This window comes from Macaca fascicularis, chromosome 3 (genome assembly GCF_037993035.2).
Source record: "Macaca fascicularis isolate 582-1 chromosome 3, T2T-MFA8v1.1".
NCBI lineage: Eukaryota > Metazoa > Chordata > Mammalia > Primates > Cercopithecidae > Macaca > Macaca fascicularis.
Window position 1 is genome coordinate 1,872,884 of NC_088377.1, and position 15,767 is coordinate 1,888,650.

Consider the following 15,767-nt stretch of genomic DNA (forward strand, 5'->3'; position numbering starts at 1 on the left):
TACTAACAAATTTAGGAATTTCCTCTTCTTAAATATTTTAGATATACTTTGTTAGACTGTATTAATACATGATCTATAATAAAGAATATCCTCAAATTGCAATTGAGGAAAAAGAGGATTCGCAAATTTTATAATCACATTACTTTGTATACAAATAAAACATAAATCACTAAAAGGCAAACTCATTGCTCTTAGAAAATGGTGACTAAAATGTACTAAAACATGCATATATCTTGTATCCCTATATCAAATATCTAAAAGTATTTATTTTAGATATATAGTTTTTCATGAAATCATTTGTTAATAACTTTCAATCTCACTATATTTCAGGCAAATGTGTTGCTAAAAGTTAAATCAGTTTCTCTTTAGAATCCTTTATTCAAGAAAGTTTGCCAGATAGTTTTAAAAGCATTATTATTTTACAGTCATTAATTATTTCAAGATAAATTTTCTGAGAATCAATTACGTGCACAAGAATCTAAATCAGATTCTGAGAAACATTTAAGTTTAAATATTGCCTGAATAGCTGATTATATTAAGGAATTATGATACATTATTTTAGGTGTAGAAATGGTAATTCTCTTTTAGTGACATATACTGAAGTATTTACAAATAAAAGGACAATATCTAGAATTTACTTCAAAATAATTCAGTGTGGCGCGAAAAACAGAGACGAGGTGTAGACAAAACCAATCAAAGGGCCCTGGTTGGTAATTACTGATGTGGCTGATGGGCATGCAGAGTTCTTGATACAACTGTGTATTTGTATATGTTTTAATATTTTCATTATGGAAGGACTGATAAAAAGTGATTGGGTTAAGGTCTAGAATGGGAAGTGAGATGTAGGAACAGAGGGCAAGAGCCCTGTCTTGCAGGCAGGGCAGATGCCCTCAGTAGGCTGTGGGTGCTCCCAGGAGCCTCCTGGCTGGAGGGATCAGGCCAGAAAACTGGGGACATGCTCATTAAACTGAGCTTCAGACGAGAGGTCTGGCTGAGCATATCATGAAGACGGGAAAACAGGTGGTGTGTGTGAAGGCACTGAGGTTATGCAGGCAAAGTGATGGCAAGGCGCTTCTCAGAAGCCCAAACTATAAATTGGAGGAACAACAAATAAGCCTGTCCAAATAGCTCTGTTCTTATTGGCTGAAACGCGTTTTAAATAGGCAAAGGAATGTCCTCAGTGGGAAGGCGGAGGTCTTCTCCTTTTTCCTCCCATTAAATACAACTAAGAATCCTGGATATTATACATAAAACACACATAAAAAGACTGAGAGATGCAGAGAAAGCTGACAAGCCAGGGGGCCTCAGGACCTAAAAAGCGACCCTGCATTTTCCTTTTGCTTCATTTTCTCAACATAGAGCTGAAGAAGCCAGAACCCAGAAACATCAACAGGCATTGGCAAAAACAAAACACATAAAAAGCCGCAACAAAAGCTGCTCTCTCTGGCCAAAGGACCAGGAAAGAGGTAGCCCAGCAAGACAGAAAACTTTTTAGACAAGAATTGCTTGATTCCAGGCAAACACCAGAGAGAAAACCTCAACCACACCGCCCCCGTGCCAGGCTGTAAGGACAATCCAGAGTCTCCTTGTTGGGTGGTGTCTGACAAGGCTGAGTGACAAGCCACAATTTTCATTCCCACCAGGCTCTAACAACCCCTTCCCTTCCCACACCACAATGCAGAGTCATGGAAGACTGTGTGGGGAACCTGGACTCTCTTCCCAGCTGGTGGAAACAACGCTAGCCCGTGCTGTCAGTGCAGGCTCCAAATGGAGCAGTGATGAGGCCCTCTCACAACAGGGAGGTATCCGGGAGCCCCAGTGGAGAACTTGGACTTATCCCCCATCCAGCAGTAATGAGACAGCATCCCTGCTTCCTCTGACACCACGGTGTATGAGAAAGTCAGCTAAAACAGAAGGCTTCAGTAAGATTTAGAGTCTCATAATATCATATAAACAGGTTCCAATAAAAAATCACTTGTCACACCGAGAAACAGAAGATATCAAACTAAATGAAAAAAGACAATCAACAGATGCCAACAGGGAGATGACACGGATGTTAGAATTCTCTTAGAAAGACTTTAAAGTAGCCACCATCAAAAAGAATAAAGTGGGAGCAATCAGTCTAGGTGATCTCAGCATTTACTACAAAGCTACAGTCATCAAGACAGTACAGTGTTGGCAAGAGGCAGACGAGCAGATCACAAGAGGATAGCACAGAGAATCCCCAATAGACCACACAAATATGTCGAACTGATTTTGAACAAGGGTGCAAAAGCAATTCCGTGAAGGAGGCACGGCCTTATTGGGGCAACTAGAGATCCAAAAAAATTAACCTCAATTCAGGTCTCCTACCTTAGTCAAAACTTAACTCAAAATAGATTATGGGCTTACATGCAAAACATAAATCTATGAAACTTTTAGAAAGTCATAGGAGAAAATCCTCAGGATCTAGGGCTAGGCAAAGAGTTTTTAGACTTCACAGCAAAAGCACAATCCACAAAAGAAACAACTGACAAACTGGAAGTTTAAAACTTTTTCTCTGCAAACTTCCCTGTTAAAAAGATGAAAAATCAAGCCACAGACTAGGAGAAAATATTTGAAAAACACATATCCAACAAACAGAATATATAAGAAATTATCAAAGCTCAACAGCAAAATAAACAAACAGTCCAATTAGAAAATGGGCAAAAGACATGAAGAGGATGTACAGATGGAAAATAAACTCATGAAAGGATGCTCAGGATCATGAGTCATCAGGGAATGCAACTGAGAACTACAGTGAGATAACTCCGCTGCACGCCTCCGAGAAGGGCTATTAAGCATAGTGTGGCTTTAACAACAGTGACAGCCCCAAGTGAAAAGGAGGCTGTGGAGAAGAGGGATCTCTTGGAGACTGCTGGCAGACATGTGAAATGGGAGAGCTACTCCGGAAAGTAGCTTGGCAGTTTCCTGAAAATAAAACATGCAACGACCACATGACTCAGCAATTGTACTTCTGGGCATTTATCCCAGAGAAATGAAGGCTTATGTTCATGTACGTATTATTTCTTACAACTACATGTGAATCCATATTATCTCAAAATAAAAAGTTTTTTTAATTTTTAATTTTTTTTTTTTGACAGTCTGGCTCGCCCAGGCTGGAGTGCAGTGGCACTATCTTGGCTCACTGCAACCTCTACCTCTCAGGTTCGAGCTGCCTGCCCCAGCCTCCCGAGTAGCTGGAATTACAGGGACACGCCACCATGCCCAGCTAATTTTTGTATTTTTAGTAGAGAAGGGGTTTCACCATGTTGACTAGGCTGGTCTCGAACTCCTGACCTCAGGTGATCCACCCGCGTTGGCCTCCAAAATGCTGGGATTACAGGCATGAGTCACCGCACCCAGCCTTCAAAATAAAAAGTTTATTAATAATAGGCAGAAGACACACAAAAGGCTAATTTAATTCTTATATATAATTAATCAATAATTGGTTTGCTTGAGAAGGCTGACTTCTCTCAGATACCCGGGACCAGGAAAAACAAACTTTACAACAACAATAAAAGTGCTGAGGCACAGGAGTGAGCCCAGCTCATGTCGTTCACCGAATTCATGTAGTTCACCTTGTTTTCCTGCCCTTACGTATTAAAATTCTTTTAAAAGGACATGGAAAATGTCTCACAGTAGAAAACAGTCATGCCGAGTGTGGTGGCAGGTGAGTACCAGCAGGTACCGCCCACATTAAGAATGGGAGCTACAAATCTCTTGCAGAGCAGAAGCCAACATTTTCAGCTTTGACAAATGCCAACTCTTGTACCAAAGGTTACAAAACAAAGCAAAATAGCAAATGCAAACACTTTAGCACATTTCACAGAGCTATTTTTTCTTTCCTTTTTAAAAGAACCTCTTATGACTTGAACTACAAACAAGTAAGAATTAAAGCCCTATCAAATATTCCCTATGGAACAAAATTCCAAGAATGGTCAATTTTAAAAAAGCCTTATTTGATAGCAATATTCAGAACAACCTCTTCATTTCTCAGAATGCCTCCTAATGCAGTAAGAAGTAAAACAGAGCTGGGAGGTGGTGAGTGTGGAAGAACATTGAACTTGACTACAGAAGACCTGAGACTTCAGTTTCACTTGGTTCCAGGTACAAATCCAACTTTTTTTTTTAATGTAACTAGACAAGCTGATTCTAATGTTTACATGAAAAGGATAAACACATACTCAGGAAAACTCTGAACCAAAGGCACAGGTGGCTTAGTCCTTCCTATTAGAAATAAAGAGCCTCAGTGCCTAAAGCAACACAGCATGGCTCATGGACAAAGAGGGTCAATGTGATGGAAAAAAAAAAAAAATCCAGAATCAGACACAACACATCTAGACACAGAATATTTGGTAAAGGTGGCATCTTAAATCAGGGACATATGAACGTGCTTTTTATTTTTAATAAACAGGACCAGACACTGGGTGCCGACATGGAAGAAGATCAAGCTGGATCAAACAAGGCCATTCCCTCACCGTGTCCTGATCATTTCTTCATGAGCTTGCTTTTGATTTCAGCTAACATGATCAAATTGGCAATGTTATATGTTTTATACTGGGGGGTAGGTAAATGATTGTTGTATTATTCTTTATACCTTTTTATAGATACTTACATTGCAACCATAAGTATAATCAATATATATAATGTTCTTATCAACTTTGGACAATGAGCATACCTACCCTTTTTCTCCCCTTCCCTTAATGAAAAACCATATCCTGGAATAAAATATTAAAAACATGACTTATTTACACCAAAGATGCATCAGAACTTGAATAGTCTCTATCGTGCTGGTAAAAAATGCCATCTTTAGGAGTCCACTAAAAGTTTACAGATTAAAAACTGTTTAAGACAACTGATGAACGTGATTAAAATTACTAACATATATTACTGGATTAAATCCATTTTCCCCTCAAAAATGGATAGCTTTGAGAAAACTTTTACAAATTCTTTATGACTGCTATGGGTTCCATATTTAATAGCTTTGAACTGCAAACTAAAAAAAAGAGAAACGTTATTAAAGTGGAGATTATTCGTGTTGATTCTTTACTATACATAAGCAGCATTCCAAAGCTAGATTAACTTTGTAGCAAAAAAATTGAATGATGATTTGCTCATTTAACAAAAGCAATTGAAGTATAAACCTCTTACATCATTTGAATGAAAACAATCTGAAATTCAACAAGCAAATCATGCAAGTTTAGAGATATACTTCACCTCATAATTTATATTTTGCTTTCAGTATTATCTAAACCAAACAATATCACTAAAGTGTTCCAAAATATTCAATTGATAATATTTTCAGTGAAATATTTTACCTTCTAGGAAACCCTCCCTGCAATCTGCTGCTAAGTGAATCTTTATAGAGATTTTGTACACATTGAACAAGATACAGATCTTGTACACAGAGCAAGCAATATTTGTGCCTAATTTTCAGCAAACGCATTTTTTCTAGTGCAATGCAAAAGGAGATAATTAAAACAAGTATAATAATGTACAATATTCATCATATTAAGTGGGAAATATTGATGAGAATAGGAATCTACTGAAACAGAAGAGGAAATTCTATCAATGACAAATGACAGAAAGTAACATGTAGAGGTGTCAGTCAGGGCATCTTGCACAGGGCACTAACACCTCAGTTGCCCAGTCAGCAACTTCATCAAACTGTGGCTCTAGTTCTTCCCTCATTAAAAGGGATGCATCATGCGAGAAGCACATGCCAATAGCACAGACAGTAGTAGACTGGCCCAGCAAGGCAGCTCTAGGGCGGCTGGGCGGGGGTGGGCCTGGTGAAGCCTGGGTGCTCCAGGGGGCCTCAAGTAAGGTGTTTTCAGCTTTGACAAATACCAGCTCCTTGTTCACCTGGCCACCCCGGGCAGCAGATGTACCAATGCACATGAGTAAATCTTGTCACCTTAATGCACCCATCTGTCCCTGCACTGCACACAGCAGGCGCTCAGGCCAGACACCTGGAGACTACCTGGTTCTCTCTCCCCTTTTACCCCACACCCCATGTCACCAGCTCTTCTCCCAAAGTTGGGATAAACACATCAGTCTGTCCGCCTCTGCCCTGCTGTTACCACTCAGCTTATGCAGGAGCCTCTCTGCCTTCTCTTGACCCTGAGAGCCCCTCTCCTCGCAGCAGCCAGGGCTACGTCTTTATAAATAAAAAACGTGCTCTAACACATGTCCATGTGTCACGGCCACTGGGAACATCGTCAGCCCTTCGCCATGCCCACCAGAGCCTCTCCAACTTCCTGGGGTGCTTCCCTGTTCCCTCCTTGCCATGTCCTCGTGCAAGGCTTCATCAGACCCCACCTCCTACTGCCCAAGTCCCAGCTCACACAACACCAGCCCACCCCAGTGCTCCCCTCCCTCTCCCTCCACACAGTGCAATCCACAATTTGTCTCCCTGTTTGTGGCCTGCCTCTCCCAGCAGGCTGCGAGGCCCACATGGCTGGGACAGGCTCAGTCTTCTCCACCCCTCCCCACTGGGCGCCATGCCTGCCCCACAGGAACACTGTGCACTGAGTTCCTCCACCCCTAGCTTTTCCTTGGCAGCCCCTGTACTTGTGCCAACACAGGGGCACACTTGGGGCTTTCGTGGCCTACTTCAGGCCCCGTGGACACACGCAACAGCTGTCCTCCCCTGTCCAGTGTCTTCACTTGGCTGCTAGTTGTTTCCTAAAAATAAACCATACAATCCTCTGAGTGCCAAAACATCCCTGAGATGCCTACACATCCTGGATGGTGCCTGCAATGTGGCAGTGGCTCTGCAGCTTTCTGCTCTTTAAAATAGGGTCATGTGTTGGTCTTCGCCAGAAGGAAGAAGCATGAACTTCTACCATTTATTATTAATCTGTACTTTTTATTGAAAGGTACCAACTAGTGGCAACTATTCAAATGTACACTAGTCATCACCAATTTAGGGATCAGCAAAAAAAGCCCACAGCCCAAGTTGACTGTGTCAAGCGAACTCGGTTATAGAAACGTGGGACAGACAGCTACTCTGAGTCTACAGGAGCAGGGCCAATGGCCCCAAACCAAACACAGCAAGCATGGGGACAAGCGTGGTAGAGCACAGAGGGCCAAATGTCCCCCGAGTTTCCCTTCAGTCACCCCACTCACTGCTGCCTGGTACTCAGCATCACCCTGAGCAGGCCCAGGGAGCACAATGTCGACACCCCTGACTCCCATAGGCCCCAGCAGCCCCCAGGAGGTTGCATGTGTGCTACCATTGTAGTGAAACTGCACAAGGCTCGCTGCTGTGGATGGAGCTGTGGGCACCACAGGCCTTGAGGGCCCAGAGTCAGCGCCCCCGGTGGGGGTCCTTGAGGGCCCAGAGTCAGTGTCCCCGGTGGGGGGCCTTGAGGGCCCAGAGTCAGCGCCCCCGGTTGGGGGGCCTTGAGGGCCCAGATTCAGCGTCCCCGGCCCAGATTCAGAGTCAGTGCTCCTGGTTGAGCGGGGGGATTCCTGGCTCCTTGTGCAGAGTTGGTTACCCCTCTCTGCTCACTCCCCCCATGGCCTGACCACCCTGCTTTTCCCACCAGGCCCTGAGCTCTGCTAGGGCAGACTTAAGCCTCATCCTCAGCGTCCACAGCTCTCAGTCGGGTGCTTCCTGTGAGGAAGATCGTGGATGCTTCCAGTTGTGGTGTCCTCAACTAACTAATCACAGCCAGGGAATGTTACCTGTGCCCTGTTGCCTTCTGGGACCACGTGGGCTGTATCCACTTTCTCCAAAACACATCTAAACTTGATTGCATAGGAACTAACCTCTAAGTCCTTAAATCAGAAACATTTGTAAATGAAAGGGCTTTAAATTGGTTACTATTGATGTGAAAGGGATCTACTTAGTACAATCCTCATTAACAACTGTTTTCCCATGCAGCTATGATTGTCCTCTTCTAAGAAACAGGAACACCTTGCTGGGTCACTCTGGATGGGAAGCCTCTGACCAGCCTGCAGTCTGCAGAACGACAGCTGGACGAGCGGGCGAGGGAGCACTGGGCGAGAGTCTGGGACTGAGCCTGTTTCAGGCCCTCGAGCTCTCCGACCTGGGTCTGAAGTGTCCGGTGCTGTGAGTTAAGACTCACATCTGGGTCTGAAGTGTCTGGTGCTGTGAGCTGAGACTCTCTCACACCTTCTTGGTGGTGGTTCTACAGGCAGGGCAAGCCCTGGTGATTCAGCACCAGCACAGCACCTGCATAAAGGAGCACTCATGGGCATCAGCTACTGTCCCTAAAGCAAGGAGTGGGGCTTTCGTGGACAGACCTGCATGCCCCTGCTTCCCCATGTCCCTAGTCAGGTGTGGCTCTTTTTGGTAAATCAGAGCCTAGTGTCACAGGATCCTCAGGGTATCATTTTTCTGGCCAGAAACCTCTGTCACTGGTGGCGCCTTTACCCGAGTTTTGCTTGGGCCTGCTGGGCTTATTCTGCCCACGCAGCATGGCAGGCTGCGCTCGGTTCACACTTCCGGCTTGGATCCCATGCCTGCCAAGGGTGAGCCAGGCATGGAGCGGGAAGGGATGTGTGAGTGAGTGGACGTGGGGTCCAGCCATTGTGTACAGCCAGGCACACTGGCTGTGGCAGAGTGGGCAGCTCCAGGCACTGGCATGGGCACTGGCTCCCTGCAAGGCTGCAGCTGAACCAGGCATACCACACATAGCTTCCATGGCTGAAACCAGGGAACATGGTGGTACCCAGAAGCCTGGAAACACCAGGAACTGCAGGGCCCCAATGAGGGCATCACCGCCCTGGCTCAGGGAGCTCCTAGGTCTGGGCTCCCTGAAGGGTTGCTTGCAACTCTCTCTCTCCTCGTTGCTTGCAACGTGGCAAGCAAAGGGTGTGTTTCAGCCCTGTTTCTGTTACAGCTCTTTCAGCCCTGCCATTCAGCAGATCCCAAGTTCTTCTCCCGTGTCCAGGAAGAAAGAGGTGCATGGACAAGTGGAAGGTGAGCAATGCAAAGAGGTGCTTCACTGAGTGACAGAACGACTCAGAGAGACCCACAGTGGGTAGCTCTTCTCCACAAGCAGGTCGTCCCTTCTTCTGCCCGAGTCTGGCTGAGTCCGGGGGTTTTTATGGGCTTCAGAGGAGAGAAAGTGTGTGCTGATTGGTCCATGGGCAGCCATGGGTGGGCCGGGAAAAAGCACCATAAGTTCTCACTCTGGTCTGCGGAACCGGCAGCCTGGTCCCCAGGCCTCAAGCCCTCTGTGAGCTGAAGGTGGAGTTTCACCAGGGACCCTCCCCTTTCTTCCCAGGAGTTTGTCTGCCTCCCGCCACCATTATCCTGCCGTCCACAGTGCACACGGCACCCAGGCTGTTCCTGCCGAGGGGCACCTGCAAGGCCTGCACTCTGCTGCCCTCAGTCCCACAATGGCCTCCCTCTCATGCTCCTCAGTGCCCAAAGTCTGGAGGGGGCCGAGGCAGCAGGGTGCTGGCATGTCAGCACTGCCCTGAGCGAACACACTCCCAGCCAGGTTGTGACAGTGCCCCGGCTCGGCCACAACTTTGCTCTGAAATTGGAGCAGGTGCTGGGAGCAGAGAGAGACCAGGCAGTGGGAGCAGGCACTTCTGAGCCTGTCGGGGCAGGGGGGCTTCCTGGGCCCTAGTGAGTGCAGGGATGCCTGGGTCCACAGCTGCTAATGGGTGGCTGCAGCTGTGCCCAGGATGGCGGGGCTCCTGCTCCTCCAACTTGCAGGGGGGTGGGGCTTCCACCTGTTCCCGGCTCCCACCAACTCCATGGAGCACAGAGCCCCAGCCTCCCCCACTGCAGCTGACACATGGCAGCAGCAACTCCAGACAGGCTGCAGCTGCCATCACCAGCTTCATCCACACTACAAAAACTGATATTGACTAAAACACTAGATGGTACTGACTACAGCAAGCAAATGCAGGCCAATTAATCCTGCCAAGTTATTTGCAGTATAAATCCTATAAGTCAGATCTTTAAAACCCTGGCTATTTATACTCTCAGGAGAACTACAGTAATTCTTACAGAAATATATTTTCAGTCATGTTTTAACTTGTTTTCTGTTAACCTTCTAAGTGCACACCTTCTGTGCAAGTTGATTACTTAACAACACAATGACCCTAACAGAAAATGGGATAATAACACAGAGTTCAACTTGTGGAAATGAACAAAACAGGAGTAAAACCCAAATTCAGTATACGCCCTGTAAGGAGGACACTCACCATGATGAAATGATTAGGTGGCAAATAAAATTCTACCTTGTTTACAATAAAAATCCATAATGTTATGAGTGGAAGTCATATCCAGGAAGATTTATATCCAGGAAGATATAAAATCTAGAACATGCTGCTTATATTTAATTAATTAACAATATTTAGCACTGAGATAACTAAACAGAAGTAAGCAACTGGAAGTATTTTAAAACACACAATCATCACGGCAAAGCACTGCTGGGGCAACTCTACGGGAACAAAGCTGAATCAGAGAGCATGGGGAGAGTTACAAATGTGCATGGAACATGTGCACACACACACGCTGCAAGACAGTAAGCAAGAGGGCTGAAAGCCACTCCTTTTAACGAGAGTTAAACAACCAAATAGTAGAGGCTATGCGAACGTCTGTAAGCCCTCCCACTGCAGCGGCTCCCGGCAGGGATCTCCCACCTCCTTTGGTCCAGCTCTACGGGGATCTGTGAAAATGATGAAGGTTAATCTGTCCAGTTACCTGCACCCTGAGTCCACTGGATAAAGACCATGTGTTTTCCTTCCATCTAAGGGACCTGGAGCATGTGCCTTGACAGAAGGCAGCCCCTTCCCGATGGGCCTGAATGGAGGCAGACACGGTGACCTCCCTGAAAGTTAGAACCAGGTTTCTGTGGTCAACCTTCCAGCAGCCTACTATGATCGATAATATAAAGACAAACAACCAATTTAAAAAGCGGTAGACAAAATGTGAGCAAAATTCATAAAAGAATAAATGCAAACAAGCTTTAATATGTTGACTTTTGAAAGTTTCCTTTCATTCTGTAGAAAGCAAAGATAGTTGTCAAAGTGACACAGCATGGAAGTGACAGGTTGGCTCAGGACCAGGGAAAAGGGTCACTTTCTATGGTGAGCAGCATCCATCTGGCCTCTTGGAAGCCAACACGGCCAGGCCTCCCATGGGGAGCAGCCCCCTTGGCCTGACATACCTTGTTCACACTGCTGTCCAGAGGGTAAAACAACCCCAAAAGTCAGAAGGAGCTGGCAATGTGAGAGGACTATGGTGGCTAAGAGGTGCAAAGGAGGCTATTCGCCTCCCGTTGGATACCAGGAATGAAGTTGGAGGGATGTGGCCACCCCTCTTGCACACTCACATCATCCTCCAAGGCAGAAGTTAGGCATTACTGAGCTCCTGGTCATAATAACACAAAAATACAAAGCCTTAAACACTTCTAAATCTAATTCTAGTACTAGGAATTGGAAGAAAATTATTATGGCTTTGCTCCCATTCAAAGATTTAGCTTCAAGGATGATGATATGGTTTGGCTGTGTCCCCACCCAAATCTCATCTTGAACTGTAGCTCTCACAGTTCCCACACGTGCGGGAGGGACCCAGTGGGAGGTAATTGAGTCACAATTTCCCCCATACTGTTCTCATGGTAGTGAAGAAGGCCCATGAGATCTGACGTTTTTAAAAGGAGTTTCCCCCTTTCACTTGGTTCTCCTTTCTCCCTTTGCTGGCTGCCATGTGAGATGTCCCTTTGTCCCTCCATCTTCCATCATGATTGTGAGGCCTCTGCAGCCATGTGGAACTGTGAATCCATTAAACCTCTTACCTTTATAAATTACTCAGTCTTTATTTAAGCAGTGCAAAAACAGACTAATGCAGATGATCACCTTTTTCATAAAGTTTTTTCATAAAGTTTATTTTGTATCTATGTTTCCTAATTCTTACAATGAACATGTACTGCTTCCGTAAGAAAAAAAGCTAAATTTTATTCTAAGCCTTCCTCCTACATACCCGAATATGCTTTACTCTATGCAGAATTCCACATGCAGTCTGGAAGGGGAGCAGACCCACGGGAGACCGAGCCACACTCCAACCCACCACGAGCTGTCTCTGCAGTCTTATCTGTAACCACCATCAACCGAAAGAACTGCATGCTTTCCCGTGATATTACACAAAACTCTGTATGCCCTGTACATTCCAGCATACTGTCAGGTCTCAGACAGCCTATGCAATTGGCCCAAATATAGGCAGAATAAATAGCTGCTAAGCAGAGGGACACCTGCGGGATGTGGGGATGTGAGGAAGGTAGGACAGCTCAGCTTTGGTGGAGGAAGTGGGGGAAACACATATGGGACCTGTGAGCCCTGAGCACGAGGCTGCTGCACAGTGGCTTCAGGGAGGTCCCTCCCCAAATCCCCAAGAGCCACAAAATGATGTCACTGGTACAGGACCAAAGATCCCTAAACTCTCTGACATAATTTTGCAAATCTAAGGCATTTATTCCATCCTATTATCACTACTACACATACTATATATTTCACACCTAACAAATTATGTGTTTTATAAGGCCTAGAGCAAAACTTCCAGATGGTTCCATTTGCTTCCACATTCTGACTCACTGTGTTCTACACTGACACCCTCTTCAGATGGGGCTCTGAAGGCAATGATCAGAAAGAACCCCCAAAGGATGAAGCCAGTGGCTGAGAGAACGACAGACAAAGGAGTCCCCCCCTGACCTTTCCCCCACCGAGAAGAATCAGGGTCTGGAGAATGAGGACGCTCCCCGCTGTGCAGGGTGCAGGAAGCTGGCAAGACAGGGCCAGGCTGGGCCCTTCCACCTCCTCTCCTGAATAAGTGTATTTTATTGCGGTTCCCCTGTCGCTGCATGGCTCCCAGGCTGCCGGCCCACGATGAGCCATAGCCAGACCAATGAAGCAACAATCAGGGATCACCCCGAGGTCTGGACACCAGCTGGAAAGAGGTGATGGGCAAGGACCCAGGCTCACTTCCCGTGGGGGTTCTGTGCAATTTGTGGCGTGTGCCACTGCATCTAGGCCAACTCACACAGCTTCCTGCGTGTTTCCCTGTATTCTTTCTCCCCTATCTATTACTGGACTAGAAGCAACTGCCAAGGTGACTCCAGAACCTTCTGTTAGAGAACAGAGCTTCTTCCAGGATGGAAGAAGCCTAGGTCACTGAGTGACTTCGAGGGCCAGCTGTGCCACAGAGCATCACCCTTGCTTCTGATGTGGTCACAGGCCCTGGCCCTTCTTGTCCCTGTCCCCCGTTCCCCCAACCCTATGCATGTATGTCCATACGTGTTCACATGTACAGAGCCACACTGATCCACGCACTCGTTTCCCGCCTCAGTCCAGCATGCCTAACCAACGGTAAGCTTTAGAAAGCTACATGAACTGCTGAGGCAGACACTCAGCAACAAAATCACAGCTCAGAGCCAGCGCGTGAGAGCACAAACTTCAGAGGGCCCTGCCTTCCTGAAGGTGCTCTGTCCTTCACAGTGCACACGCAGCAGCAATGCATTTGAAAGACTGTCCACTTTGCTCTACTTGACACAACCTAAGTAAGTTCCTGCTTATTTGAAAATTGTAATTTTCTGGAATCAAAGGGAAAAAAAGACAACAATGTAAACTTTATTTCCAATATTAACACTTATAATTACACTAAGAATTGGCACTGTTATGATTTGCTTTGGATCCAATTTCCATAGTATTTCAAGTGCATTTCACAAACCTACTTCTATACGCTTGCTTCAGAATTTCAACTGTTAACCTAGAGTGTACGTGCCTGTGCTTAAACTGCACCCTGTAGATGAGAGGAGCTTCTGCCCAGGCAGCAGAGTCTTTTTTGTGCTGCGAGGCCCATCAGCACAAATGTAGTGAAAGGTACACACACAGCCATTACAACAGGTTCTAGGAGATCTGGGCCCTCTATCCATAACGCTGCTGTCCACTGGGGGTTCAACCTTCCTTACTTGGGCCCCTCTCCTGGCAGACACTGCTAGAGAATGGTGTCTTCCATTCTCACCAGATACTGGGGAATATCCCTTCCCACTACTACACATATAGTGCAGCAGTGACAAATCACCTAAATCCACCCTCTTCATGCACCTAGTGGGATTTCAGGTGGCCCATTCCAGAACAAACCTCAAGCCTGAAAGCTGTGGCTTCCCCCTGCTACTGCCATCCCGTTACCCCCTAAGCATGTCCAACCCCCTGGTGCCAGCATGCAGAAGGGGGTAATGGGTACTTGTTGGATGAACAGAACAATGGATTGATGGAGGAGTGGGTGGGGGGCGGTGGATGGATGAATGGATGACAGATGATGGCTGATGGGTGATGGGTGGGTGGATGGATGATGGGTAATGTGTGATGATGGGTGGGTGGATGGATGGGTGATGATGGGTGGGTGGGTGGGTGGGTGGATGATGGGTGATGGGTGATGATGGGTGGGTGGATGGATGGTTGATAGATGATGGGTGATTATGGGTGGGTGGGTAGATGGATGGATGACAGATGATGGTTGATGGATGATGATGGGTGGGTAGATGGACAGATGACAGATGATGGGTGATTATGAGTGGGTGGATAGATGGATCGATGGATGGATGGATGGATGGATGGATGATGATAGATGATGGGTAATGATGGGTGGGTAGATGGATGAATGGATGATAGATGATGGGTGATGATGGGTGGGTGGGTGAATGCATGGATGGATGAATGGGTGATGGGTGATGACAGGTGGGTGGGTGAATGGATAGATGACGGGTGATGATGGGTGGGTGGGTGGGTGAAAGGATAACATATGATGGGTGATGATGGGTGGGTGGGTGGATGGATGGATGGATGATGGGTGAAGGATGATGGGTGATGATGGGTGGGTGGGTGGATGGATGGATGGATGAATGGATGGATGAATGGATGATGGATGATGGGTGATGATGGGTGGGTGCGTGGGTGATGGATGATGGGTAATGAGTGATGATGGGTGGGTGGGTGGATGGATGATGGATGATGGATGATGGGTGATGATGGGTAGGTGGGCGGATGGATGGAGGGATGAATGGATGATGGATGATGGGGGATGATGGGTGGGTGGGTGGATGATGGATGATGGGTAATGGATGATGATGGGTAGGTGGCTGGATGGATGGATGGATGATGGGTGATGATGGGTGGGTGGGTGGATGATGGATGACAGATGATGGGTGATGATGGGTGATGATGGGTGGGTGGATGAGTGGATGGATGATGGATGATGGGTAATGGGTGATGACGGGTGGGTGGGTGGATGGATGGATGGGTGAATGGATAATGGATGATGGGTGATGGGTGATGATGGGTGACGGGTGATAATGGGAGGGTGGGTGGGTGGATGGATGATTGATAATGGGTAATGGGTGATGATGGGTGGGTGGGTGGGTAGATGGATGGTTGAATGAATGAATGGATGATGGGTGATGGGTGATGATGCATGGGTGGGTGGGGGGATGGATGATGGATGATGGGTAATGGGGGATGATGGGTCGGTGGACGGATGGATGGGTGGATGGATGATGGATGATGGGTAGAGGGTGATGATGGGTGGGTGGGTAGATGGATAGATGGATATTGGATAATGGGTGATGATGGGTGGGTAGGTGGATGGATGGATGGATGGATGGATGGATGGATGGATGGATGACAGATTATGGGTGATGATGGGTGGGTAGATGGATGGATGACAGATGATGGGTGATGATGGGTGGGTATATGGATGAATG

The 15,767-nt window shown here is 46.6% G+C and overlaps 1 protein-coding gene across 24 annotated transcripts in view; it reads right to left on the reverse strand.

The window, feature by feature from the left end:
* Window positions 1–15,767, reverse strand: part of ADARB1 (adenosine deaminase RNA specific B1) — a 135,375-nt gene that overhangs the window by 40,037 nt on the left and 79,571 nt on the right. The gene's annotated exons all lie outside the window — the stretch shown is intronic.